The 27,243-nt window shown below is 46.8% G+C and overlaps 1 protein-coding gene and 1 long non-coding RNA gene across 3 annotated transcripts in view; one reads left to right on the top strand and one right to left on the bottom strand.

Moving 5' to 3' along the window:
- HCK (HCK proto-oncogene, Src family tyrosine kinase) overlaps positions 1-11,483 on the bottom strand; it is a 38,369-nt gene extending 26,886 nt beyond the window's left edge. For both annotated transcript variants that reach the window (XM_032419353.1, XM_032419354.1), the window contains exon 1: positions 11,211-11,483. The gene's annotated coding sequence lies outside the window, so the exon portion shown is untranslated. The remainder of the gene's footprint in view (positions 1-11,210) is intronic.
- LOC116641580 overlaps positions 1-12,971 on the top strand; it is a 49,101-nt gene extending 36,130 nt beyond the window's left edge. Inside the window, exons 2-3 of the long non-coding RNA XR_004301202.1 lie at positions 10,957-11,041; positions 12,892-12,971. This is a non-coding gene — a long non-coding RNA (uncharacterized LOC116641580). The remainder of the gene's footprint in view (positions 1-10,956; positions 11,042-12,891) is intronic.
- Positions 12,972-27,243: the final 14,272 nt, after the last annotated feature.

Raw genomic sequence — 27,243 nt, 5'->3', positions numbered from 1 at the left:
CATCAGGACATGGTTCCTGTTCCAGGGACTGAGTTGAAAAGGGAAGACTGAATATACAGGATTATGTTCCAAAGTCACAAAGAAGCTGTTACATTTTGGCAAAGACCGTCAAAGCCGTGCAAAGATCGCCAAGACACTTAATGAGTAAAAAAACAAACTTCAAAAGATATATAATATCAAGCCATTTTTGTAAAATGAATACATCTGGGTTCTGCTACTAACATGTGTATGTTAATATGTTCATAGAAAAAGCAACCTGTTTATAATAATGAACAGCAGGATAACATTTGGGTTTTGAAGAATGGGGAGGATTTCAGTCAAAGTCAAGAATGTTCTAGGGGCGCCTGAGTGGCTCAGTTGGTTAGGCGACTGCCTTCAGCTCAGGTCATGATCCTGGAGTCCCTGGATCGAGTCCCACGTCGGGCTCCTTGCTCCGCGGGGAGTCTGCTTCTCCCTCTGACCCTCCCCCCCTCTCATGTGCGCTCTCTCTCTCTCTCATTCTGTCTCAAATAAATAAATAAAATCTTTAAAAAAAAAAATTAAAAAAACTGTTACATTTTGGATGTTCCAAAGGGGCACCTGGGTGGCTCGGTTGGTTAAGCGTCAGACTCTTGGTTTCAGCTCAGGTCATGATCTCAGGGTTGAGAGATTAGCCCTGCATCTGGGTCATGCTCAGCAAGGAGTCTGCTTAAGATTCTTTCCCCCTCCCTTTCCCTTCCTCTCTGCTCCTCCTCCCTCCCCCCAAATGAATAAATAAATAAATAAAATCTTAAAAAAAAAAAAAAAAGAAATGCAGAATCACAGCCTGCCCCCAATCAGAATGTGCATTTCAACAAGGTCCAGATGATTTGTGTGATCATTCTAGTTGAGAAGCAGTGAACACTATTTGCTCTTGCTTCCTCAGCATCCATCCCACTTCTGATAACAGCACCTGGATTTTCCTTGAGAAATCAGCCTTCTTCCACGCAATGCAAGGAGCTTCCGAAGGCTAACCCCTCCCTTGCCTTCAGGGATTGACAACTTGGTACAGGTCTGGCCAATCAGAGGATTCCACGTCCCCCTGACAACCAGCAGTGGTTGATTCAGTTATAGGTATAAATGTGATCCCAACTGAGGCCATCAGAATTGGCCCTGGCATTTTGCTGGGAAAATGAGGAAAAAGGCACTCTATTTCTATAAGAATAAGCTGATGTAGGTGTAGGTGTAGGTGTAGATGTAGGGAACTGGAGCACTTGGGAGTCATTCTGACATCATGAAGGGAGGCACGGTCTTAGTGTGAAGCCATTACAGAGGTCAGCAGAGCTGAGCGATGGAGACAGAGTGATTCTTGAAGACATGTATGAACACCTGGATCCAGCGATGCCTGAAACTTGCCAACCTCAGGATTTTTCCAGTTTATGAGCAAATAAATTCTCAATTTTGTCTAAGATAGTTTGAATCGGATTTTTACTGCTCGCACCCAAATAGTCCTCACTGCTTCTTGCATATCCCTGGGCTACAATTGGGACTGAATGAAGCAGAGTCTCTGGGGATGAGGGCCTGGAATCTGCATTTCTCATAATTCTTCAGGAGCTTCTTATACACCCTAAAATGTGAGATCCACTAATGTAGTGGCGTGAGGGTTGGACTTGGGGTCAGAATACTTGGGTTTCGATCCTGGTTCTGCCACTGGCTGGCTGTGTAACCTTCGGTAGGTCACTTCCCCTGAGCTGCATTTTCTGCCCTGTAAAGTAGGAGGCCCTTGCTTCTCAGGCATGGCCTGAGGTCCTGGGTGACAGGGATGTGAAAAGTTTTTTAAAACCTCTGAACACATGATTCTTGTCTAATGTGACTCAGAACCAGGCTCTGAGAGCAGAAGTTGCTTGCCTGGTCCCAGACTAGCTTAGAACTGCTGACCCCTGGCAAAGACACTTCCTCAGATCACTGCGAAGCTCCTGGAAACTGAAACCCGCTCCTTGCCCCCTCAGCTTCTGCAGGCGTTACACGGAAGGGAAATGAGAAAGGTCAGTTTATTTGCCCTGGGTGCTTCCCATGGTCACCATGCAGGCTGTGGAACCTCAGGGACTCCTCCTGCATGCTCGGAGTGAAACCCAAGGGGGAGAGGCCAGGGTGCTGCCTGGGCATCCTGTGGAGTGGGCAGGAGATGGTTTTCAAGGAGCTTTTTGGCTCAAGCAGAGGCCTGTGAGGGCTGGGACTGAGGAGCGCTGGATTCTGGTTTCGCCTCTGCCATAAGCTCACTGTGTGAGCTCAGGCAACTCCCAACCTCTCTCTGGGCCTCAGTTTCTCCAAATATGAAGCAAGATGTTGGATGATAGTTCTTTCCTGCATAGTCTCCGCTCCCCCTTTTTCCGAGAACAGCTCCCCAGTCCTCCTTTGGGAACCACCTCTCTCTCATCCTCATTTCATGGATTGGGGTAGAACTGACTTCAACTTCTGGCTGTAGGTGTGTGTGTGTGTGGGGGGGTGTCTGTGACCAAGTCTGACCAAGCAGAGTTGTAGTAACAGAAGCAGAGGTAGACACGTGACTCCATCCTGGACATTAAGAGTCATCCATTGGCCTTTGGCTGGAAAAGAGTTGCAAAGCAGAACCAAGAAATGGAGAAACACAGATTCGCAAGCCCTTGAATGCAGCCCTTCCTGAAGCGGATGTGTTCGTGGACTTCCCAATAATCTCCCTCTGCTGCATGGGCCAGTTTGAGTTGGACTTCTGCCCTCCTTAAACGTCAAAGAGTGTTGCCCAGTGCAGAGGAAATTCTTACCAGGGATTGTAATTCATACCTAAGTGTAAATGGCTTATGGCAAAGACTTCATAGATAGTAGGTTCTGATGGATGAGAAGAGGGTACTAGATCCATTAGAATAGGTGAGGATGTATGGAATATGGACCCCAAGAAGCTGATGGCACTGACGCCATGCTTAGAAAGTGTCTGGCATGTATTAAGCCCTCCCTATACATTTGTGGAGTAAATATACTGTGTTCAACCTTCTACAGGCCTGACCATACTTGGCTGAAGTCAGCAAGACCAGAATTAAGAGCCCATTTTACAGATGGGGAAATGGAAATCCACGACAGAGAGGTTTCCCAGGTGGTCAGTGGCAGGTAGAATGAGAAACCAGCTGTCTTGCCTCTCATCCTCCACTGGGGTCAACCCCAGAGGCTACAGTGGGGAACTGCACGATGAGGATGAGGAACCCAAACAGGAAGTTCAGGAAGGTAGACCTCCAGGGGCCCAGGGCTCAAGACTGTCCAATTAGAGGAACTTTCCCTTCTCAGTACAGCTCAGCCATGGAGGTGGAGAAAATGTCTTCCCCCATCAGGGACAGTTTCCGGAAGAGTTTCCAGGTGTGCAGAGCCCTACGGATCCCCCTCCTCTGGTTCCCTGACTGTTTTCTCAATGAACCACCTAAACACCCTAAGTGACTGTTATTCCTAATGGACATGTGGGGCTCACCCCTGACTCCTCATCTCTCCCCTTTCCTGACCCTCAGCTTCTTTCTGATCAAAGAGCTCAGAACTTGGACTTTGCAAACAGGAAGGGGTTGGAGAGACCTTCATTATACAGGTGGACCAGCAACCCCGGAGAGGGTGAGCATTGTGCCCTGGTTTACACAACAGCAAGTGACAGAGCAACATGCTGAAGAGGAACTCAAGGCCTCTGGTCACTCGCCTGACTCGGCCAGAGGGCTGGTTCTGACATGCGTGTGTGTCAACTACTTGTTCTAAACATGTAGTCAATTCCTAGCATGTTCGTTGTTACCTCCGGGTCACCTGTTCAAGTCCAGAATTCAAGAGCAATTGTGAACCTCCTTAGAATAATTTTATCTCTAAGGTAAGCACGTGGCAGGCAAGTTTGGGAACCTATAGGATGCAATTTGATGTCACAAAGAGCCGGGTTTGAATCCCCATTCTGCCTCTTATAGACCAGCAAGCCTTTTAAAATATAAATCAGGTCATATGCCTCCTCTGCTTAACAACTCCTGGGACTCCCATCTCACTTGGAATAAAAGCCCAAGACCCCTCTGTGGCTGACAAGGCTCCATGATCTGGGCTTCCCCCAACCCTGCAGTCCTGCCATCCTCCTTTGATGTTTCCTTTCCAGCCACACTAAGCCTCTCGCTATTCAATTCCCCAAACATGCTTCCACCTCAGGCCATCGCACATACTACTTTCTGGAATGTTCTTCACCCCAAACGCCTCTTTCACGTCACCCAAGTCTCTTTGCAGATCTCACTTGCTCCGAGAGGCCTTCCCTCATCACCCTGGTTAAGAATAGGAACACCCGAGGCGCCGGGGTGGCTCAGTCGTTAAGCGTCTGCCTTCGGTTCAGGTCATGATCCCAGGGACCTGGGATCGAGCCCCTCATCAGGCTCCCTGCTCCGTGGGAAGCCTGCTTCTCCTTCTCCCACTCCCCCTGCTTGTGTTCCCTCTCTCGCTGTGTCTCTCTCTGTCAAATAAATAAATAAAATCTTTAAAAAAGAATAGGAACACCCACCCTCAACTCCCATCACTTTCTAGCCCTTCCCAGCTGTATTCTTCATGGCTTTACCCGCCAGCTGATGTGGCGGCCATGAAGATGGGCCTCTCAGATCTCCGACTGCAGAGAGTGGAACTGACCAACGGCCCCAGCTGCCATCCATCATCCCTATTGCCATGGGCTGTTTCCAGCCAGTGATGGAATGTGGCAGGGATATTGAAGCAGCGGGACCTCTGACAGGAGGCTGTGGCTAAGGGCTCCCCAACAGCCTTGCCAAGCTTTCCTTGGAACTGCACTGGTGTCTAAGATACTTCCGCCTCTCCTTCACTTCTTCCTTCCTGCCCTCCTTCCCTCCTTCCCTCCTTCCCTTTCTCCTTTATTTGGAGTCCAACATGCCTTGCCATGTGCTGACTCTCCTAGCCTCTCCTAGTTGCCCCCACATGCATTCACGCTGATATATTTCTCGCATATTTAATCTGAGATGAGAGTCTGCTTCTCAAAGGACCTGAACTAACACTAATAAATTACCTAGGGATCTGTTTATCATCTGTCATCCTTGGAATGTAAGACACATGAGGGTAGTGATTGTTTTGTGCACTGCTCTATCTCAGTGTGTAAAACGAGGACAGAGTAGGTGCTCAGTAAATTCTTGAATAATTTCAAGCTTCCTGGGTGCCCTGATTTGAAACAAGTTATAAATGTGTGTTTAAACTGAAAGGGATATCCGTGTTTCTTCATCTCTGCTTGGAGAAGAATGAAGCCCCTCCTTGACTGGAACTGAGTGGAGATTGCCCCCTTGAGACAGGGCAGGGGGGACCAACATTTAACTCTAATTTCCCATCATGCTCCAAGGTCAGCTGCCCCCAAATCTGTCCCCCACAAATAGAAACCTTGAAGCCGCAACAACGCATGCTCTGACCTTTCGACAGCTGCTTTTTTATACTTGACAGAGTCTCAGTTTCTTTTCTGTTTTGGAGGGTATGTATTTTGTTTTTAAAATTACCTTTCATCACCTGGTGAGACAGTAAGTACATCGTCCTTATTAAAAAGGAAAGCCTTACAGATAGATCTAAGGTGCCTTTGGATTACTCCGTTGACAGGCTCTCCATGGCCACCCCTTCCCCCTCAGGTCGCCGCTGCCTCTGCATTGACTCACATGCGTATGGACGCACGCACGGCTATCTGTCGGTGCGCCACCCACCACTCTGCCCTTTACCGTCTCAGAGCACTCCGGCTGGCAGCCTCTGTATTTCTTTGCCTGAGAGATTTCTCTGTGGCCATTGGCACCTGCTCTGCCCTTGAGCTTGGCAAGTGGAAGTGCTAGAGAAATCCCCCAGGAGCAGCCTTCAACCAGTGACTGACAGGAGCAGGAGGATAAATACCTCAATTCCCTCGCCTGCCGCGCATGCTCACTGGCTCCCAAGTTCCCTCACCTGCCGCGCATGCTCACTGGCTCCCAAGTTCCCTCACCTGCCGCGCATACTCACTGGCTCCCAGGGCTCCCAGCCGAAGTGATCTCCCAGTGCCCACGGTAGTGACTGGCTTGATAACACACTTTTATTGGCCGCCTTCTCTTCTGACTCACTTCCCCACTCTCCTCCCAGGGGTTTCTGGGATCCTCTCCCAAACAGACTAAATAGTAAATGCACATGGCACCTTTTCGAGGGTCTGCTTCTAAGGAAACTCAAACTAAGACATACAGGCCTGCAGAAAATATGGAGTATAGTTTTTTGTGTGTTGACATCAAAGGACTTGTACTACGTGAGTTGGGAGGTAGTATCCTTATTCCCATTTTTCAGACGAGGAATCTGAGACTCAAAGAGTGAGGGGATTTGCCGAATGCATCGCAGCTTCTATGAGGCAATGTGGGCACTCCCACTCAGGTCACCCGTGCTCTATTTATGGTTCTTCATTTCTCTGGCAGAGATGAGGAAAGGTCTCCTATTTGCTTGGCTGCACCTAAATCTCCCAGACCAAAGGATTTCAGGGTGATGGTGAGAGCTTGGGTGGGTGTCTTAGGGTAGTATCAGGACTGCAGGCCCCAGGGCAGTGCCATTCGGAGGGTGGAGTGACACGCAGAGGGCGCGGCATGTGTGGCCACAGGCACCGGCCAAGAACAAGGGCGCATTTTGCAAGGGTTTCTTGTGCATCATTACCCAGGCCCCCGGAAGTATACTAAAACTCCCAGCCCTGGGGTGGAGGAAGTGGGAGACACGGGGTGGGGATCAAAGTGCTGTGGGGGTTGTTTAGAAACATGGAGGCTAAGAGAGATTGTACAGGTAGTGTGCTGTGTAACTTCGGGAAAGCTACTTAGCCTTTCTGGACCTGACATTCCTTTTCTATAAAAGGAGAGGCCTTGTCATGGTTGGGGGGCAGGACTTGAAAACTCAAATGGCCTTAGGGGCCTACAGGGGTACCCACTTGAGGAAAGTAGTCCAAGAAAAGGTGGTGCAAACCAACAGCTCAGGGTAGTCTACAGGGCAGCCCCTGCAAAACTTCACCTGCCATGAGTGAATAGCAGAGGGGCATGGGAGACAGAGTCTCTAGTCCCACGATTACCAACTTTCATAGTTTTTCAAAAGACAGAAATCCAGATTTGTGTGAGTTCCCTTGACATTAAAACTTGGCAACTAACTAAAAAGAATCACGGGCGCCTGGGTGGCTCAGTTGGTTAAGTGACTGCCTTCGGCTCAGGTCATGATCCTGGAGTCCCGGGATCGAGTTCTGCATCCTAGAAACCCCTGGGAGGAGAGTGGGGAAGTGAGTCAGAAGAGAAGGCAGCCAATAAAAGCTGCATCGGGCTTCCTGCTCGGCAGGGAGTCTGCTTCTCCCTCTGACCCTCCCCCCTCTCATGTGCTCTCTCTCTCTCTCTCATTAAAAAAAAAAAAAGAATCACTACGTGGGGCCAACTGAAATACACCTATGTGTTGAAGTATCTCAGGCAAGGAAGGGGAGAGGTTGTTCAACATTCCTACATGCAAAGTTTCTGAGGCCCTACTATGTGCCAGGCACCTACTATGTGTTAGTGATACAGTGGTTTAGGAGACCAACATGTCTTTGCCCTTACTTTCCAGGAAGAGTTTAAAGTGCAAGACCTGGCTGGTCCCTTGAATGCAGACAATTTTCTCCTCACCCTCAGGAGTCAGGGCCCCCAGGGAGCAGCCTGGTTGGGGTGAGATTAAGATCCATGCTTCCCATACCCACTAGGATGGCTATAATAATAGGAATTTTTAAAAAAGGAAAACAGCAAGTGTCGGCAAGGAGGTGGAGAAATTGGAACCCTTCTACATGGCTGATGGGAATGTAAAATGGTGCAAAACAATCTGGCAAATTTTCAAAAAGTTAAACATGGAATTACCATATGACCCGGTGATTCCACTCCTAGGTATAAACCCAAGAAATTGAAAACAGGTGCTCAAACAAATACCTGTAGGCACATGCTCACAGCGGCACTATTCACAACAGTCAGAAGGTGGAAACAACCCAAATTTCCATCTACAGATGAATATATAAGCAAATTGCAGTATATACATACAATGAAATATTATTCAGCCATAAAAAGAACTGAAATACCAATACATACTACAACTTGGGTGAACCTTGCAAACATTATCTTATGTGGAAGAAGCCAGAGTAAATTAATCCAAAGATACAAAAAGCAGGCTGGGGGTTGCCATGGGCTGGGGGGAGGGAGGAAGGGGAGTGACTGCTTTAATGGGTTCAGTGCTTCCTTTTGGGGAGATGAAAATATTTGGGGACCATACAGAAGTGGTGGTTGCACAACACTGAATGGACCAAATGCTACCGAATTGTTAGTTTTAAAATGGTTAAGTTCATCATGCTATGTGACTTTTGACTCCAAAGAATTTACAAATTGTAAACTACATAAAAGTGCTTTCCTAGGATGGTTAAACAAATTATAGTGTACCCAAACAGTGGAATAATATGTGGTCATTAAAAAATCCAAGGGGGGCGCCTGGGTGGCTCAGTCGGTTAGGCGTCTGCCTTCGGCTCTGGTCATGATCTCAGGGTCCTGGGATCGAGCCTCACATCGGCTCCCTGCTCAGCGGGGAGCCTGCTTCTCCCTCTCCCTCTGTGTGCTTGCTTGCTCTCTCTCTCAAATAAATAAATCTTTTTTTTTTTTTTAAGATTTTATTTATTTATTTGAGAGAGAGAGAATGAGAGAGAGCGAGCACATGAGAGGGGGGAGGGTCAGAGGGAGAAGCAGACTCCCTGCCGAGCAGGGAGCCCGATGTGGGACTCGATCCAGGGACTCCAGGATCATGACCTGAGCCGAAGGCAGTCGCTTAACCAACTGAGCCACCCAGGCGCCCTCAAATAAATAAATCTTAAAAAAATAAGAATAAAATAAAAAACAAAAAAAATCCAAGGATATTTTGGGGCCCCCGGCTGGCTTGGTTGGAGGAGCATGTGGCTCTTGATCTTGGGGTCATGAGTTCGAGCTCTATGTTGGGTGTAAAGATTGCTTAAATAAATAAATAAACTTAAAAAATAAAACGCCAATTTAAAAAAATCCTAGGATATTTTAATGACATGGGCAAATGTTTACAATGTAGTGCTAAGCAAAGAAGTAGGATGAAAATTGTATACCCAGCAGTTTACTGATTATGTTAAATAAAAAGTGCACAGAAAAGAAGACTATACAAAAATAAACTAAAATATTTGTTATCCAAAAAGCTTTTTTTAAAGGAGTCAGGCTTCCATTGCTTGAGTTTCTACCAAGTGTCAGGCAGATGAAGATCTTTCCTCTCCAGCAGTGGAGAACAGGAAACCGGGGACAGCGACCCTGAGAGGTCAGCAGACCCAGACACTCTGTCCTCTCTGACCCAGACTCCCTGGGTGACCCTTCCAGGCCTCAGTCCTCCTCCCACACAATGAGAGAGGGCCACAGATGCCCCCTCTGGAGACCCATCCAGCCTCTTGGGGTTTTCCCAAGAAACACCTGCACCCTCCCACCCCCATCAGGGCCATACATCCAGGATGGTCCCAGCACAATAGTTTGTTGTCATAAATACCTTGTTCCACACCTGAATGTCCAGCAACGGGGAAATGAGAAATAAGGTAGGGTGGTCACCTGCTGGGACACTCCACTGAGAAGGAATGAACTATTTATGCCTCTGTTTCTCATCCTGGCTAGACCCTGACAACTTAATGATCAGGCAAGGAAAAGAAAAACGACATTGCAGAAGAATCTCACAGCTGGGTAGCATTTTTGGAGATCTTTAAAACGCAGAAAAACAATTCTATGTATTATTTATGCATCCATATCTATGTAATAAATTCTTAAAGGCACAGACTAGAAAAGACTATATTTCATGACAATGGTTGCCTCTGGGGAGGGAGAAAAGCAGGACTGAGAGAGAGACAAGGTGGAGAGGCTTCAATTTTATCTGTCACTTTTAATAAATTTATTTAAAAAAAATCAGAAGCAAACATAACAAAATGCTAACATTTAGTACTGGGTGGAGGGTTCATGGGATAGTTAGTATATTATTCCCTTCACTTTTCTTTATTTTAACATTCCCCCCCCCCCAAAAAAAAATGGATAGTGAAGAGAAAGCCATGGGATAAAGGAACCAATATCTATTGAAGCCTTTCTCTGTGCTGGCCAAAGTCTACAGCAGTGGTTCTCAAAGCGTGGTCCCTGGACCAGGAGCGACAGCATCACCTGGGAATGTAAATTCTTAGAGTCCCAGGCGGACCTACTGAACCAGGAACTCTGGGGTCAGGGCCCAGAAATCTGTGTTTTAACAAGCCTTCCAGGTGATTCTGGTATACTGCCAAAGTTTGAGAAGCACTGGGCTAGACTGTGATAGCTCTGACAATAGTTCACCTGTATTAACATGTATACCTGTCATGTTGTGCTCTAAGAGCTTCCCATCAATAACAACCTAACCTTCAAAACGACCCTGTGAGGGAGTCATTATTATTAATATCCCCATCCTAGAGGTGTAAACACGGAGGCACAGGAAGGCCAAATCCCTTGCTCAAGGTCAACAGGCAGGTTGCTCCCAGAATCCCACTTCCCCTTGCATGACCCCCATGGACTCTAGCTCATTATAGCCTTGGAGAAAGAATAATAGCCCCATCTGACAGAGGAGGAAACTGGAATTGGGAGAGAGAGAGCGACTTGGCCCAAGGTCTGACGAAGAGGAAAGTGACGGGGCAGACACCCTGTGGTCTGTCCGGGAGGTTTTGAGTTTTGACCCAGACCTGCTGGGGACCAGCGCCTAGCGCGGGAGGAGGCGGGAGCGCGGCGAGCCCGCCCAGCTGCAGCCCAGCCCGGGTGTGGTTCGCACATCACGCTTACGGCCATCTGTCCCCTTCCCCACGACGGCTGCCAACCCGCTGCCAACCCGCCGTGACCCGTCACCCACCCCCACCAGGAACCGTAAGGGCCTTCCCCTCCCGGTCTCCGTGAAGCCCCATCCCTTCCTTCTCGTTTTTCTTTTCTCTTGCAGAAAGGGAACCTGGACGGCTCCGAGAAGTGGAGGCTGGATGGAAGTCACTCGGTGGCCAGAGCTCCCCTCCCCAGAACTGCTCCAGGTTCGCAGACGGGCCATCTCCTCCGCCCGCCCCTCATCCCCTGCCCGCCCGCCGCTCCCCCCGCCCTCCCCTTCCCGCCGCACCCCAGCCGGCCCTGCCCACCACCCCGGGATCCCCCCGCAGCGAAGACCCTCAGGCAGCGCTCAGCGGCCGGGTCCGCGCCACTCACCTGGGCGCCCGCTCCTCGTCCTGCGGGCAGCCCGGATCCTCGCAGCTCGAGCGCCCCCCCAGCTTAGCAGCCCCCGGGGTCCCGGGGCGCCCGTGCCCGAAGGGAGACGGGCTGACTTTCAAGAAGAGGCAAGGGCCCTGCTCTGAGGGGCCTGGGCGGCGCGCGGCTTCTCCGGCTCCCCTGACGCTGAACCGCCCGCGTCCCCTCCCGCTGGCCTCTAGGCCTCGGTGGTGCGTCCCGGCTGGGACCAGGGACGCGGTGGCACCCACAGGCCATCTGGGTTCCTTAGCCGCGCCCTGAGCGATTCTAACCCCACCCCCATGCAGCCTAACCCCGCCCCTGAAGGGTCTAACCCCACCGCAGGGACTCTAATCCCACACCCCACCTCCCAGACCCTAATCCCACCGCCCAAGGACTTTTTTTTTTAAAGATTTTATTTATTTATTTGATAGAGAGAGAGACGGTGAGAGAGGGAACACAGCAGGGGGAGTGGGAGAGGGAGAAGCAGGCTTCCTGCGGCGCAGGGAGCCGGATGCGGGCTCGATCCCAGGACCCTGGGATCAGGACCTGAGCCGAAGGCAGACGCCCAACGACTGAGCCACCCAGGCGCCCCTCACCAACCAAGTACTTTTTTAAATAAAGATTTTATTTGTTTATTTGAGAGAGAGCAAGAGAGAGAGCGAGAGAGAGAATGAGAGCAGGAGCAGAGGCAGAGGAAGAAGCAGATTCCCCGTTGAGCAGGGATCCCGGTGAGGGACTCGGTGCCAGGACCCCGGGACCATGACCTGAGCGGAAGGCAGACGCTTAACCGACTGAGCCATCCAGGCGTCCCCAAGGATTTTTTTTTAAACACCGCCCACCCGAGGCTTCTAACTCTGCCCCTAAGGATCCTAACCCCGCCCGGAAGGATAATAAACCCGCCCCTAAGAATTTTAATCCGTCCCCCAAAGATTCTAACCCCACCCCCTCCTCCAAATACCTTACACCTGCCCTAATGCATTATAATCCCCGCCTCCCCAAACCCTAATGCGGTCCCCAAAGGGATTAAACCCGTCCTCACAAGAACTGCAACACCATCTCTTCCCAAAATCCTAATTCTGCCCCCAAAAGGATTTTGAATCTCACATTTGAAGGATTTTTTAGCCTCACCCAACAGGAGTTTTCTAATCCTGCCCCCAAGGATTCTAATCCAGCCAACCAAAGGAGCCTACCCCTTCTCTTCAAAGGATTCTGACCCAGCCCTCCAGATTCATAACCCTAACCCCAGGGAATCTAATCCTGCTCCTGGATAATCCCAATCTTGTTCCCAAAGGATTTTAATCCACCCCTCAAGATTCCAATCCGATCCATCCAAAAATTCCAACCCTACTCTCAAGGATTTTAACCCCTCATCAAAAGATTCCAACTCAGCCCCCAAGGATCCTAACCCCTATCCTCGGCACTCTCACAGGATTCTAATCGCCCCACCCCCCACCCCCGCTTAGCATTCTAATCGGGTTTTCCCTACCATTTCAATCCACTCCTACGAGCCCAGGCCCCTCCCCCACACCGTGTCCCAAGCCTTCCGGGTCCTTCTGTGGTCTGTGGGTTCCGCTCCACAGGCCCCGCGCTATTCAAAGGGCATGCAAAGTTTCTCACCCGCAGGCACCGCCCTGGCTCATTCTTGGCCGGTTTCCGGCAGCTCGGATGACTTTGAAAATTGAGGGGGCGGGATGCCCGGCTGGAGGGTCCCACATGAATGAGATGTGCCCAGGACCAGGCAAGGACAGAGCACATCTGCTCCTGGAAAAAGAGAGGTATTGTCGCACTAAATTCTGCCAAGTACACTTCCAAGATGTGTAAGAATCTTACAGCCTTTCTGTATTCCCACTGCTACCAGCCACTTCAGGCTACCATCATCTCTTCATTCACTCATCCATTCATTCATTCATTCATTCATTCAGCAATACTCTGCTGAGTGCAGGGCTACACAGGGCTTCTCAACTTCAGTACTATTGACATTTGAGCTGCATAATTCTTTGTTGTAGGGGGGTTGTCCTGGGCAAGGTAGGATGATGAACAGCATTCCTGGACTCCACCTACCAAATGCCAGTAGCAACCTCCTTCTCCACTTGTGACAACCAAAAATGTCTCCAAACATAACTAAATGTGTGTGTGGGGGGGGAGGGGCGGGCAGAACCATGAATTAAAAGATAATGACCCTGCTCTAATGTGTTTGCTGTCTGTGCTCAAATACACATACGTGATTTTAAAAATAAATTTTTAAAAGATTTATTTATTGATTTTAGGTGGGGAAGGGCAGAGGGAGAGGGAAAATCTCAAGCAAACTCCACGCTGAGCGCGGACCCCGATGTGGAGCTCCATCCCAGGACCCTGAGATCATGACCTGACCTGAAACCAAGGGTTGGACGCTCAACTGACTGAGCCACCCAGTGCCCCTTTAAAAATAATTTTAATTCTGTGTTTAGTTTACTTTAATAGTACTTAATTTTGTGCTCCCCCCCATTCCATCACTGTTATTAACATTTAGCCACGTTGCTAAAGGTCATTGTCTACATCTCCACAGTTTATTTGTCCATCCCCCTAGTCATGGACACCTAGATGGCACACAGCTTTGGGCTACCATGTCCCTGGTGGACTGGTGTAAGAATTTTGTAAAGATTTGCTTTGCCAAGAATGATGGATGCTTGCAGATGGCTGCTGCCAAAATTCTTCTCCTAACATTTCCCCACATCTTTTTTTATTTAAATTAATTCAAACAGTCTTATAGAACACCCAGTGCTCATTACATCACATGCCCTCCTTAATGTCCATCACCCAGTTACCACATCCCCCCAACCCCCTCCCCTCATTTCCCCACATCTTGACTGACTCTTGGTATCATCCATCAGTCTTTAAAAAAAAAAAAAAAGATTTCATTTATTTATTTGAGAGAGAGAGAAAGACAGCAAGAGCAGGGGAGGGGCAGAAGGAGAGAAGAAGACTCCCCGCTGAGCAGGAAGCCCGACACAGGGGCTCAATCCCAGGACCCTGGGATCATGACTTGAGCCAAAGGCAGATGCTCAACCAACTGAGTCACCCAGGTGCCCCTCATCCATTAGCCTTAATTTGAGTTCCCCAGAAGTAGACCCTAGACATGGATTCAAGTGAAAGTAGGTTATTTTTTTTTAAAGATTTTATTTATTTATTTTGACAGAGAGAGACACAGTGAGAAAGGGAACACAAGCAGGGGGAGTGGGAAAGGGAGAAGGAGGCTCCCCGCTGAGCAGGGAGCCCGATGCGGGGCTCAATCCCAGGACCCTGGGATCATGACCTGAGCCAAAGGCAGACGCTTAACAACTGAGCAACCCAGGCGCCCCTGAAAGTAGGTTATTTGGAAGATGCAGAAAACACTGGTAGGGGTGTAGGTGGATAAGATAGGAGAGGGAAGAAAGCCAATTAAGAGAGCATTGCAACCAATTACAACTGTGGGCTCCTGGAACTCACTCCTGCTGGAGAGGGAATTCTGGAGACACTGTAGTATTCCCACTTCATAGTTACCTTTCCTGGAAGATGAGGGCGCTGAGGCATTTATGTACCAACTCCTGGCAGACATTGGATGAGGGATGCTCCTGGGGGGTGTTAATCCTTCAGCACTCTGGCCTGCCCCATGCATACTCCAACCACCAGAGAGAGAGCCTCCAGGAAGAGAGATACATGTTCTGAGGACACAAGAGGGTCATCATTAGCATCAGCTACACCTTCTTCCATAAGTTTGTCATTCTGATGGCAAAGGACCACAGACAGCTGAAACATTGTCCTGTTAACAGCCAATTCCACCTACCCCTCTTTTTGCTATTGAAGTAATGCTGCAATAAAAATCTGTGCATGTTTCCAAAGCTCCTATCAACTTTACTATGGCATAGTTTTATACATAAAATGCACCATTAAAATACTCAGCTTGATGAATTTTGGTAAAGGTATACACCTGTGTAACCACTACCCTAATCAAGATATAGAACATTTCTACCACTCCAAAGAGTTCCCTTATACCCTATTGCAGTCAACTTCTCCCCCCCTTCATTGCCTGTTTTTGGCTTTTTGTCTATTGTAAATTAGCTTTGTCTTTTCTAGAACTTTAAATAAATGCAATCATACCATATGTTTCTTTTATGTCTGTCTTCTTTTACTTCCATATTACTTTTGAGATTTTCCATGTTGTTATATTTTGCAGTATTTTGTTCCTTTTCACTGCTGAGTAGTATTCCACAGTATAGATGTATCACTATTTGTTTATCCATTTACTTGTTGATGGACATTTGGGTTGTTTTCAGGTTTTGGTTACATGAATAAAGCTGCTATGAACCTTCATGTACAAGCCTTTGTATGGACATGCTTTATTTCTCTTGAGTAAATACTTAGGACTGGAGTTGCTGGGTCAAGTGGTAAGTGTATATTTTAGTATATGTGCTGCCGAAGCGAGCACGGTAAGTGTATATTTTAACCTGATAATACACTGCTACATTGGTTTTCAAAGCAATTATACCATTTTGCATTCTGACCAGCAATGTATGGTTTCCAGTTTCTCCACATCCTTGCCTATTTGGTATTGTCATTCTTTTTAATTAAAAAAAAATATCTCCCGTCTAACTCATATTAGCATCAAAGAACATTTATACAATTACAAATTTATCCTAAAACACTGCCTTACCAGTACTTGGGGTGGCAAACATTTTATCCATTCATTCATTCATTCATTCATTCATTGTCATGGGGAATATAGCTGACCACAAGAAGTAGTGCTAAATGCTGCATCTTTGGCATCAATCTAGAGTTCAAACCCTGGCACTGCCATTTATCAACTGAATGACCTTGAACAAATCAAATCACTTCTCTGAGCCTCAGTTTCCTCATCTATCGAGTGGAAATGACAATAGTATTTATCTCAGTGAATCATTGTGAAAATCAATTGACATCTTATGTGCAAGGGTGATAGGATTACAAGAAAAATAAATCAGAGCAAGAGGGTGGGATGTGACTTGAGACAGAGTGGTCAGGGTAGACCTCTCTGAGGAGGTAGCATGTAGCAGGGACCTGCTGAACTGGGGGAGTGAGCCATGTGATAATCTGGGGGAAGCATGTTCCAAACAGAAGGAACAATAATGGCAAAAGTCCTGAGGTGCAACCGCACTTGGTGTGTTTAAGGAATAAAGAAGGCCATGTAGCTGGATCAGAGTGGGTGCAGAGGAGAGTGATGGAAATGACGTTGGAAAGGTAGTGAAATCAGAATGTGAGGCCAGGAAGTCTTGGTGTTGATATAAAACTTTAATTGACACAAGATGGGAGCCATTGGAAGGTTTTGAGCAGAGGAGTAAGCCACATTGGCTTGTGTTTTAATGGGATCTGTCTGGCTGCTGGGTGGAGAATGGATTGGAGGGGCATGAGGAAAGCAGGGAACCCAATGAGCAGGCTGAGGCAGTCATCCAAGGATAATATGATGGTGGCATGGGCCAGGGTGGTGGCAACTGACAGTTGTAAGAGCTCAGAGAGAAAAAAGATCAGAATACCTGAGACTTCATGAGTATGCACAAGGGAAGTCAATACAGCACCACTTTTACTAGGAAAGGGTTGGAAATAATCCAGATATCCATCATTTGGGGACTGGGAAAATAAATGATAATACAATAATGGAGTACCAAGCTGTTGTCAAAAAGAATGAGGATGTATAAAAACTAATTGTATTTCATTTATTTATTTATTTATTTGGGTGGGGGGCAAGGGGAGAGAGGGAGAGAGAATCCTAAGCAGGCTCCACACCCAGCACAGAGCCCAACATGGGGCTTGATCTCACGACCCTTGATCTCTTGATCTGAAATCAAGAGTCAGACGCTCAACTGACTGAGCCACCCAGGTGCCCCAAAACTAATTGTATTTCTATACACTAGCAATGAACAATCTGAAAATAAGGTTAAGAAAACAATTTCATTTACAATATCACCAAAAAGAATAAAAGGTTTGGGAATAATTGTAACAAAAATAGTGCAAGATAATTTAAAAACTAAAAAATCACCCTTGAAAGAAACTGAAGAAGACCTAAACAAAGTCATCTCATAGGATGGGAAAGATATCTCATGGAAAAGACATTTCTTCTTAGATTGGAAGACTTAATATTGTGAAGGTGATGATAGTCTTCAAATTGATCAACATAATTCCCATCTATTAAAAAAAATTGACAAGTTCACCCCAAAATTTATATGGAAACGCAAGGAATCCAGAACAGCGAAGCAATCTTGAAAAAGTAAAACAAAGTTGGAGGACTCTGAAACTTACTATAAAGTTACAGTAATCAAGACAGTGTGGTACTGTCATATAGAAATATGTAACAATGGAACAGAATTGAGAGTCCAGAAGTAAACCCTCCCATTATGGCCAAGTGATTTCCAACAAGAGTGCCAAGACAATTCAGTGGGGGAAGAATAGTCTTTTCAATAAATGGTGCTAGAACTAGATATCCCCATGCAAAATAATGAAATGGACCCCTACCTCACACCATCCACAAAAATAAGTCAAAATGGATCATAGACCTAAATGTCTGAGCTAAAACTATAAAAATCTTCATGATTTTAGGTTAAGCAAAGCCTTCTTAAATGTGACACAGGTAGCAAAAACAACAAAAACTGATAAACTGGATTTCATCAAAACTAAAAACTTGTGTAGCAAATGAGACAATCAAGAAAATGAAAAGACAATGCACAGAATGGGGGCGAATACAGATCTCCTAAGGGACTAGTATCCCAAATATATATACACTACAACTCAACAATAAAAAGACAACATAATTGAAAAGTGGACAAAAGATTTGAATAGACATTTCTCCAAAGAAATTATACAAAGAGCTAACAAGCACATGAAAAGATGCTTATTATCATTAGTCATTAGGGAAATACAAATTAAAGCCACCATGCGATGTCACTATATAACATTAGAATGATTCTAATCAAAAAGACAGATAATAACAAGTGTTGATGGGCTGGGTGACAGAGCAGGGAAGGAGGCTTACTGGTCCTAGTATACCCTTTGTACTCTTGAATTTTGGACCACTTGAATATATTAACTACTCAAAAATTAAAAGTCAATTTAATAATCAGAGACTTCAGGGGCGCCTGGCTGGCTCAGTCTGCATAGCATGTGACTCTTGATCTTGGGGTTGTGAGTTTGAGTCCCACGTTGGGTGTAGAGATTACTTAAAAATAAAAAATCTTAAAAAAGTAACAGAGACAGAGGTAGAATTGAGGCTGGGTAGGATTTTTAGAGGATGAAAAAGTCAAGCAAAGTTTTTGGTGTGTACTTGACAATGGGTCAGGGATGGAGGAACGATGGAAGCAAAGGCATTGAAGCTAGACTGAGTACTTTTCACTAGCTGTGATTTTGCTTTCTCATCTGCAAAGTGGAATGATAAGAGTACCTACTTCACCAGATCATTAAATTATTGCGTTAAAAGCTCTTATTATTGTGCCCTCACTTATATCATCTGATTTAATCTCTTTTTTTTTTTTAAAGATTTTATTTATTTTTATTTGAGAGAGAGAGAATGAGAGAGAGCGAGTACATGAGAGGGGGGAGGGTCAGAGGGAGAAGCAGACTCCCTGCCGAGCAGGGAGCCCGATGCGGGACTCGATCCAGGGACTCCAGGATCATGACCTGAGCCGAAGGCAGTCGCTTAACCAACTGAGCCACCCAGGCGCCCTGATTTAATCTCTTTGAGATAGGAATGATTATAAATGGATGGCTCAGAGAGGTAAAGACACCTGCCCAAGGTCACACAACCAGCTAGCGACAGAGCTGGGATTCAAACCCAGGTCTGTGAGTCTCCGGTGTACCTCCAGAGCCCGTGCTTGTAATGAGTACACAAACTCAGTAAGTGTGCCCTGGAGACTGAGGAGTAGAGAGACAAATTTGGATTAAAGGACACATCCCAGGGCTCAGTCCTGGAGGGAGGGCAGGAGCTGGGGAACAACGCAGGCTTCACCTTCACCTTGAGTCAGATGATGGCTCTTTCAAAAATATATTTTCCTATCTCAGAAGGCATTTGCATTTCATATTTCAAATTCTTTGGGACCACTGTTGATTGTTCTATATTCAAAACAGTATGGGGGATGGGGAAGAGAGCCACAATCATTATTTCAGGGCTCAGATATTTCCCCTTTTATTTGCAAAGTAGCCAGTGCTCATTTCACAGCAATACCCTCCCAGGCAGGTCACTGCTGCCCTCATTTTCCAAGAGAGGCAAATGAAAATCTGTGAAGACCAGCCCCTGAGAAACTCACAACAACACCAACAGGTCCTTGATGCCCCTTCCTAAAGTTCCCCCATTCTCCATCACCTCTAGTTCCTTCCCTCACCCTGCCTTAGTTTTCTCCAGAAAACTTTTCATGTACGTATTTATAATAAGTTAATGTGTTTATTGTCTGTCTCTCCTGCTTATTTGCAAGTTCCATGAAGGTACTATTCATGTGCCCATTTTACAGATGAAGAAACTGAAGTTCAAAGTTTGGAAACAGCCAGTGAGGAATAGCACTGAGATCCAAACCCTTCATTTTTTGATTAATTCTATTAATATTTATTAAGGGCTTATTGTGTGCATGTCTGCCAGGGGCTGGAAGCACAAAAAGATGAACAAGATAGTTTTCAAGCAACATCCAAATGAATTAGGGAGATAAAAACTTAAACTGATAACCCAGATACAGAGTGGAAAATGCTGTGCATATTGTAGGACCAAGTAGGAGGGATATTGGTCCAGCCTGGGGTGCATCAAGGAGGACTTCTTGAAGGAGGTGATAGGTCGACATTTAAAGGATGTTAACAGAAGATCATGGCAAAGGGTTTTTCAGACAGAAGAGATAGCCTGACAAAGACTGGAGGAAGGAACAGCCTGGCTTGACTGATGAACCACAAACACTTCTGTGTCCTCGGTGCCTGAAGCCCCTGGGCACAGACAGGTGGAAAATCAGCCTTGGAAATGGCAGCAGAAGCTGATAAGGAACTGGGGCTTTCTCCTGTGGCTGAATGGGTAGACTACGGGTGTCTTGGAAGCTTACCTACACCAGGTACCATCCTAGAGTCAGCTGACCTCCTACTCAAGAGTATGGCGGGACTGGGCAGGAATGGGGGTGCTGAGGGGAGCCCAAGAAGTTGTTTTTCTGCCCCCACCTGCGTGGCCTCCTCCAGCTGACGGGTTTCCCCGTCCCCCCCCAAGGGGGTTGGGGGACAGTTCAGTTTCACAACCCCTTGCCTTCCCCCAGCGTCCCCGGAGGGTAAGAAAAGAGGAAGCACTCATCGGACTTCCTCCTGGGTCTGGGTGCACGCAAGCTCAGGCAGGTCCCCTCAGGGGGCGGGGGTGCTAAGCCAGACCGGCCACCCGCACCCCAGCATTCCGCGAAGTAACAGGGCCTGGACTGCCCCCATTCAGTGGCGGTCACTCCCGCGGGGTGCGCCCAGGCCCCAGAACGAGGAGAATGGGTTCCCGTCCCAGCAATTCTGATACGCTGTCTGCCCTTTGACAAGACCTTCTCTCTGAGCTTTGCATCTTGAACAAGGCACATCCTACTCAGCAATTTAAAACTGAGGCAATGTGCACAAATTGACATGGAGAGATCCCCAAGACACACTTGCAGAATAGTATGAAAGTACACTCATTTAAAAAGTAACACGGTTTTGTATTTACCTATATCTGTATGTAAACGCAAAGAGAAAGGTGTGGAAACTTTACAGCGGACAAGAACAGAAGTTGTCACTGAAGAAGATAGGAACGTTGGAATCAGGGGGAAGAGATGGTGACTGTTTCTCAGGTTTTTTGTTTTTGTTTATTTCATTTTTAACCTAGACTGTGTTTGCTTCTTTTTTTAAAGATTTTATTTATTTATTTGAGAGAGAGAGAATGAGAGAGAGAGAGCACATGAGAGGGGGGAGGGTCAGAGGGAGAAGCAGACTCCCTGCTGAGCAGGGAGCCCGATGCGGGACTCGATCCCGGGACTCCAGGATCATGACCTGAGCCGAAGGCAGATGCCCAACCATCTGAGCCACGCAGGTGCCCGACTGTATTTGCTTTTATTTGTGTAATTAAAATAGTAATAATAAATGAGAGGACTGATATATGCGGTTATTGAAGGTCTTTTCCTCAAACATTTTGCTATGAAAATTTCCAAACATACAGCAAAATTGAAGGATTTACAACAAAACCCCTACAGTACTTACCATTGACATTCTACTTGCTTCATCACAGTCGGTCCATCTAGCTATCCATCAATTCATCTTGTTTTTTATAGATTTTATTTGTTTATTTGAGAGAGAAAGAGAGCACGAGTGGGGGGAGGGGCAGAGGGACAGCAGACTCCCCACTGAGTGCCCAGCAGGGTGGGTGGGTGGGGGGCTCGATTCCAGGACACTGAGATCATGACCTGAACCAAGGGTAGACACTTAACCGATTAACTGACTGAGCCACCCAGGTGCCCCATCATCAGTGCATCTTTTTAAAATGCATTTCAAAGTAAATTTCTTCAGCCCACATATTATTAACTAGAGTTCAAAGTTTGTTTACAGAATTTTTTTGGGGGGGAAGGGCAGAGGGGGAGAGAGAGAGAGAGAGTCTCAAGCAGGCTCCACGGCCAGCGAGGAGCCCCATGGGGGGGGTCTCATCTCAGGACCCTGACATCATGACCTGAGTGGAAATCAAGAGTCCGACGTTTAACCAACTGAGCCACCCAGGCGCCCCTGTTTACAGTATTTTTTATGTAAAATTTACATATAACAAAGTGCATAAGATTAAGTGTACATTTGCTGAGTTTTTACAAATGCATATGCATCAGTGTAACTTCAACCCCATAAGATATACATTTCTATCATTCTAGATAGTTCCCTCTTGTCCTACAGTGTATTTTAATTGCCAACATTCTATGAGTCAGCATTCAACACAGGGCCAGGTATATAGTAAGTGCTCAGTAAATGTTAGCTGAGGGGTGCCTGGCTGGCTCAGTCAGTGGAGTGTGTGACTCCTGATCTTGGGGTTGTGAGTTTGAGCCCCACGTTGGGTGAAAAATAAAATCTTTTAAAAAAATAAAAATAAATGTTAGCTGAAGGTATGAATGTGCACATGGCCTATTTCCCTGAAGGCAGAAGCATTTCTTTTTCTCTTGCACTCCCCCACAGAACTGAAATTCAGTAAATGCTTAATAAAGACTTATTGATTGCATCAGGTATATATTGTGTAACAAACTACCCAAAATTTAGCAGCTTAAAACATTATAAAGGGTTATTATCTCACACACAATTTCTGTGGGTCAGGAATTAGGGGGCAGCTTAGCTCAGTGGTTTGACTTGAGATTTTTCATGAGGCTGCAGTCAAGAGCAGCCTGGAATTATCTGAGGGATTGACTGGGGCTGGAGATCCATTTCCAAGATGCCTCCACCCACAGGACCATTGGCAGGAAGCGCCCATTCCTCACCAAGCGAACCTCTCCATAAGACTTGCTTGAGTGTGCTCCTGACAGGGGGGCTGGCTCCCCCCAGGAGGAGTGATCCAGGAGAGCAAGGTGAAGTATCACAATGATTACACAGGCCATCCCTATCCCTATTCAATGTGGGAGTAGTCTACACAAGAGCAGGAATACTATGAGGCTAGACTAACTGGGGTCTTCTTGGAGAAGGTAGTCATTATGAACACGTATTCAAATTTTCTGAGCACTCGCTTTGTGCTGGGTGTGATGCTGGGCTCCAGGGAACGCAAGAATGAGTCAGAACTGACTATCCCTCTTCTCCTCACACGATGTATGTGTGTACGTGTGTGTGTGTGTGTGTGTGTGTGTGTGTGTTGGAGTGGCGGATGGGGGGGAGATCAGACAGACATGGAAACAGATGGTGTTACAGAGTACAATAAATATCACAATAGTGGTTTTACAAAATTGCTTTTCTGTAATTCATATTTGTGGCACAACATTTAAGACACAGCATGAAAGTTTCCTCCTCTCCTTATTATATAGCTATACACTCTTCCAGCTTAGATGCGACAACTGGAACCTATTTCATAGATCCTTCCAGAACTATTCTGTGCATATACACAAAGAAATTTCCCACCCTCTTTAAACAAAAAGACAGCACTAATCAAAGTGCATTCCTCTGCACCCGGCTTTTCCTCCCTTACTTAATCTTGGAAATAATTTCCTATCAGTTCATAGAAAGCTTCTTCATTTTTATTAATGGCTGTATGGCATCCTATTATATGTGTGAGCCTCGGTTTATTTAACCAGTCTCCTCTCATTGAACATTTGTTTATTTCTAATCTCAACGATTTTCCTTGCACATCCATCACCTCCACTTGAGTAAGTGTAAACGTAGAAGTTCCTGGCAGTGGAATTGCTGCAAGGGGTCCATGCATTTAAAATATTGTTAAGTAGGATTGATAACAACGTACCCTTCCGCCAGCAATGCATGACAACGTCTGTACTCACACGCTGAGTGACCAGACTTTCCAAACTTAGCCAATCCAGAGACTGAACAACGTTCTCTCCATGTGTTAATGTGTGCTTCTCTTACTATGGGTGAGGTTGGCACTTGCCACATTTCAGAGTTACTTGTGTTTTCTTTTCTGTGGACTGTACAAATAATTTGCCTATTTTTCTATTGCACTGTGGGTGTTTATTATTTATTTGAAGGTCCTCTTTACATATCAAAGGCACTATCCCTTTGTCTACACGACAAGCTTCAAAAACAGGGGTTTTTTGGGTTGTTTGGAACAAGTCGCTTTTAGACAGAAATGAGAAGTTTCTGCAGGTGCTGACATTTTCTGGGCATCACAGCAGAGCTGCCCAGGGTCTAAGGGAGCAGCTGTGCCCTGTAGGGTTCTGGTGGTGGGGGGTGGGAGGTGGGGTGGGCAAGGAGTCAGTCGTTAACTCTTGCGCTGAATGGAAAGGGCTATCACAGAAGACAGTGAACCCACCATCACAGGAAGTGGGCCAGACAGGCTGGCCTGGCTCTAAGACCCTTTGCCCTTCATCTGAAATGTCTGAGGATAGACAAGAAATGGGAGGACACACCAATAGGGCTGCCAATTTCTGATCATTTAAGCCTGAATGGGTGGAGACTGCATCCAGAAATTCCAAGCAACATTACTTAATAGAAATATAAACTTTCTAGAATGTAAACACCATGAGGCCACGGTTTAAGTGCTAAATACATAGTTGTGGAATGAAGGAAGGAAGGAACGAATGAATGAATGAATCTAATCAAAGGATGTGAGAGGCAGCGTTTCTGAGCGAGGAGGGAGCCCTCTTACCCCTGCCCCTCCCTGAACGTGCTCTCTCCTCTTCTTTCCTCCATCTGAGTCAGGTCTCAGCCTCGGTCATCAGGTCCTGCCTCAGCTCCCAGGGCCCAGGCTCTCCTCGGCTGTCCAGTCAACCCTCCTCCCCTTCAGTAAAATGCAAGCCCTTTCAGTCACTCCCCTTTACCTGCACTTCGAGGGCCTTCTCAATCTGCCCATTCCTCTGCTTTTCTCTCCTATAATCCTGCTCCTCACCCTCCACACCCCATGTTCCCAGCAATAGTTATGATCACATTTATTGAGCACTTACTGTATGTCCCCTTACATGGATCTTGCTGAAGTCTTGCAACAAACTACGAGATCTATGAGGGTGATGCTATTATTATCCTCATTTTATAGATGAGGAAACCAAGACCAGAGACATTTAGGAGCTTATCCAAGGTCACCCAACTAGCAGATGATAGAATTGGGATTCAAAACGCACTCATTCTGACCCCCAGGGCCGTGGTACCTAACCACTGCAGTAGAGCCAACTGGTTATCAGTTTTGGGGTGTGCCATGCTCCTTCGAGCTCCCTGTCCTTTGCTCGTGATGGCCCTACCTGGAGGGCTCTCCTGTCTACCTTCCTCTACCTGCCCAAAGTCTTGCTCATCCTTCAGAGTCTTGCTTGTAAGTCACCCGCCCCCCACCCTGCAAAGCCTTTTCTGTTTTCCCTAGGAAGAGCTAGTTGCTCACTCTTCGATTTCACAATTGAGAACTTTATGCTGTAATTATGTGGGGACCTGTCTCCCCCATCAAGCCGTGAGCACCCCGGGACAGGAATTGTTCTATATCTCCCTCTTGTCTAGCACAATGTCTCTAGTGCATGCTCTTAGTGCATGCTCTCTAAACATTTGGTGACCAAAGGACAGTGGCCCGAGGACGACTCCCCAACATGCCGCTGTGAAGGTCTGCTAGGAGTCTCTGGCGGGGGGAAGCTGGGAGGGAGTAGGAAGTTGCAGGACCCCAAAACGAAAGGAGCCACACTGGAAGGGGCAGCTGGAGACAATTTCACTAACGTCACCACTTGTTCATGGATCAAAACTGTCCCCAGGAGATCTAGCTGGAAGGGGAGTCCCATCCTTACACCACCCCTAGAGGTCTTTGGGAAGCAGCTGTCCCACCATCCGGGGTTTTCCCCCTCTTGCAGTGCCAGGAATGAAACCATAATGGGAAGTGATCCTGGAAGGGTCTCTGGATGCTACAGTAGGAAGTGTGGCCAGAGTTCTCATGCTCGGAGCCTGGACTGCCCCAGACAGGGCCCTTTGGACCTCAGCTACCAAGGGGTTACGTGGCTTTGGTAAGAGGGTAGTTCCGGGATGGGTGGGGACTTCCTCAGCGTGTGAGGGAAATTGCTCCATCCCTTGAACTATGGGGTAAGAACTGTCCCAGTGACTCTCAGGGGCCCTGTCACTGCGCTTCTCCCTCGGTGTCTCCCTTATGCAGGAACTTATTAAAGTTCCCCAGAGTCTCAGGACAAATGCCTCAGCGTGTGGTCACCACATCCCAAAAGCTGGTGGACAGGATAGTCAAGGAGTTAGGACTATGGGCTCTGGAGTTGGCCAGATATGGGTCCAAATCCCAGCTTACTGTGTGACCTTGGGGCATTCACTTCATCTCAAGCTCCAGTTCCCTCATCTGTAAAATGAAGATAAATAAATTGAAAACATCAAAATTAAGGATTTATTCAATGGAACAAATTTGTTCAAAGGACGACACAATGGGCCAGTGGTTTGCCAAGTGTGCTCCCTGGACCATCAACATCACCTGAGTATTTGTTAGAAATGCAGAATCTGGGCGCCTGGGTGGCTCAGTCGTTAAGCGTCTGCCTTTGGCTCAGGTCATGATCCCAGGGTCCTGGGATCGAGCCCCGCATCGGGTTCCCTGCTCCGCAGGAAGCCTGCTTCTCCCTCTCCCTCTGCCTGTTGCTTGTGTTCCCTCTCTTGCTGTCTCTCAAATAAATAAATAAAATCTTAAAAAAAAAAAGAAATGCAGAACCTCGGGCCCCAGCCCTGCTCTACTGAGTCAGAAACTCTGGGGTGGGGCTCAGTGATCTGTGTTTTAACAAGCCTTACAGAAGATTCTGGTGCATGGTAAAGTTTGAGAACCACTACCCCAGACAAACCTGACATGAGCAACATATTAGGAGACGATATTGGGAACATCAACATCCAACAAGGCATTAATATCTAAAATTTACAAGCTACTTCTGCAAATTGACAAGAAAAAGACAGGAAACCCAATAGATGATGGGCCCAAGACATGAATGGACAGTTCACTGAAGGGGAAGTCCAAATGCCTGACAAGTGTAGAAGATTCTGAATCTCATATTATCAGAGAAATTCAAACAATGAGATGCCACCTTACATCCAAACTATAGGCAAAAATTACAGTCGGATAGTGTAAAAGCAAATGAAAATGTGGGGAGACAAGCATCTTTCACATGCCACAAATAGAATTTAGTGACATTTAAAACACATATGTGATTTACTAATTCCACTTGGGTATAGGGTCCAAAGAAATTTTCACATAGGCCCACAGGGTCATGTTCAAAGATGTTCATCACAGTGTTGTTTGTGGTGAGAGGAAGTTGGAAGCCACCTTGGTGTCCATCCCTGGGGTGGGGGTGGGGGTGGATAAATAAAACCATGGATGCTCAGCTGGGAATGCTTTGCAGCAATTTGCTGTGATAAGCTAGATATT

This window comes from Phoca vitulina, unplaced genomic scaffold (genome assembly GCF_004348235.1).
Source record: "Phoca vitulina isolate PV1807 unplaced genomic scaffold, GSC_HSeal_1.0 scaffold22, whole genome shotgun sequence".
Lineage (NCBI taxonomy): Eukaryota > Metazoa > Chordata > Mammalia > Carnivora > Phocidae > Phoca > Phoca vitulina.
The sequence above is the reverse complement of the archived record's forward strand: the minus strand, read 5'-3'. Positions and strand labels throughout refer to the sequence as shown.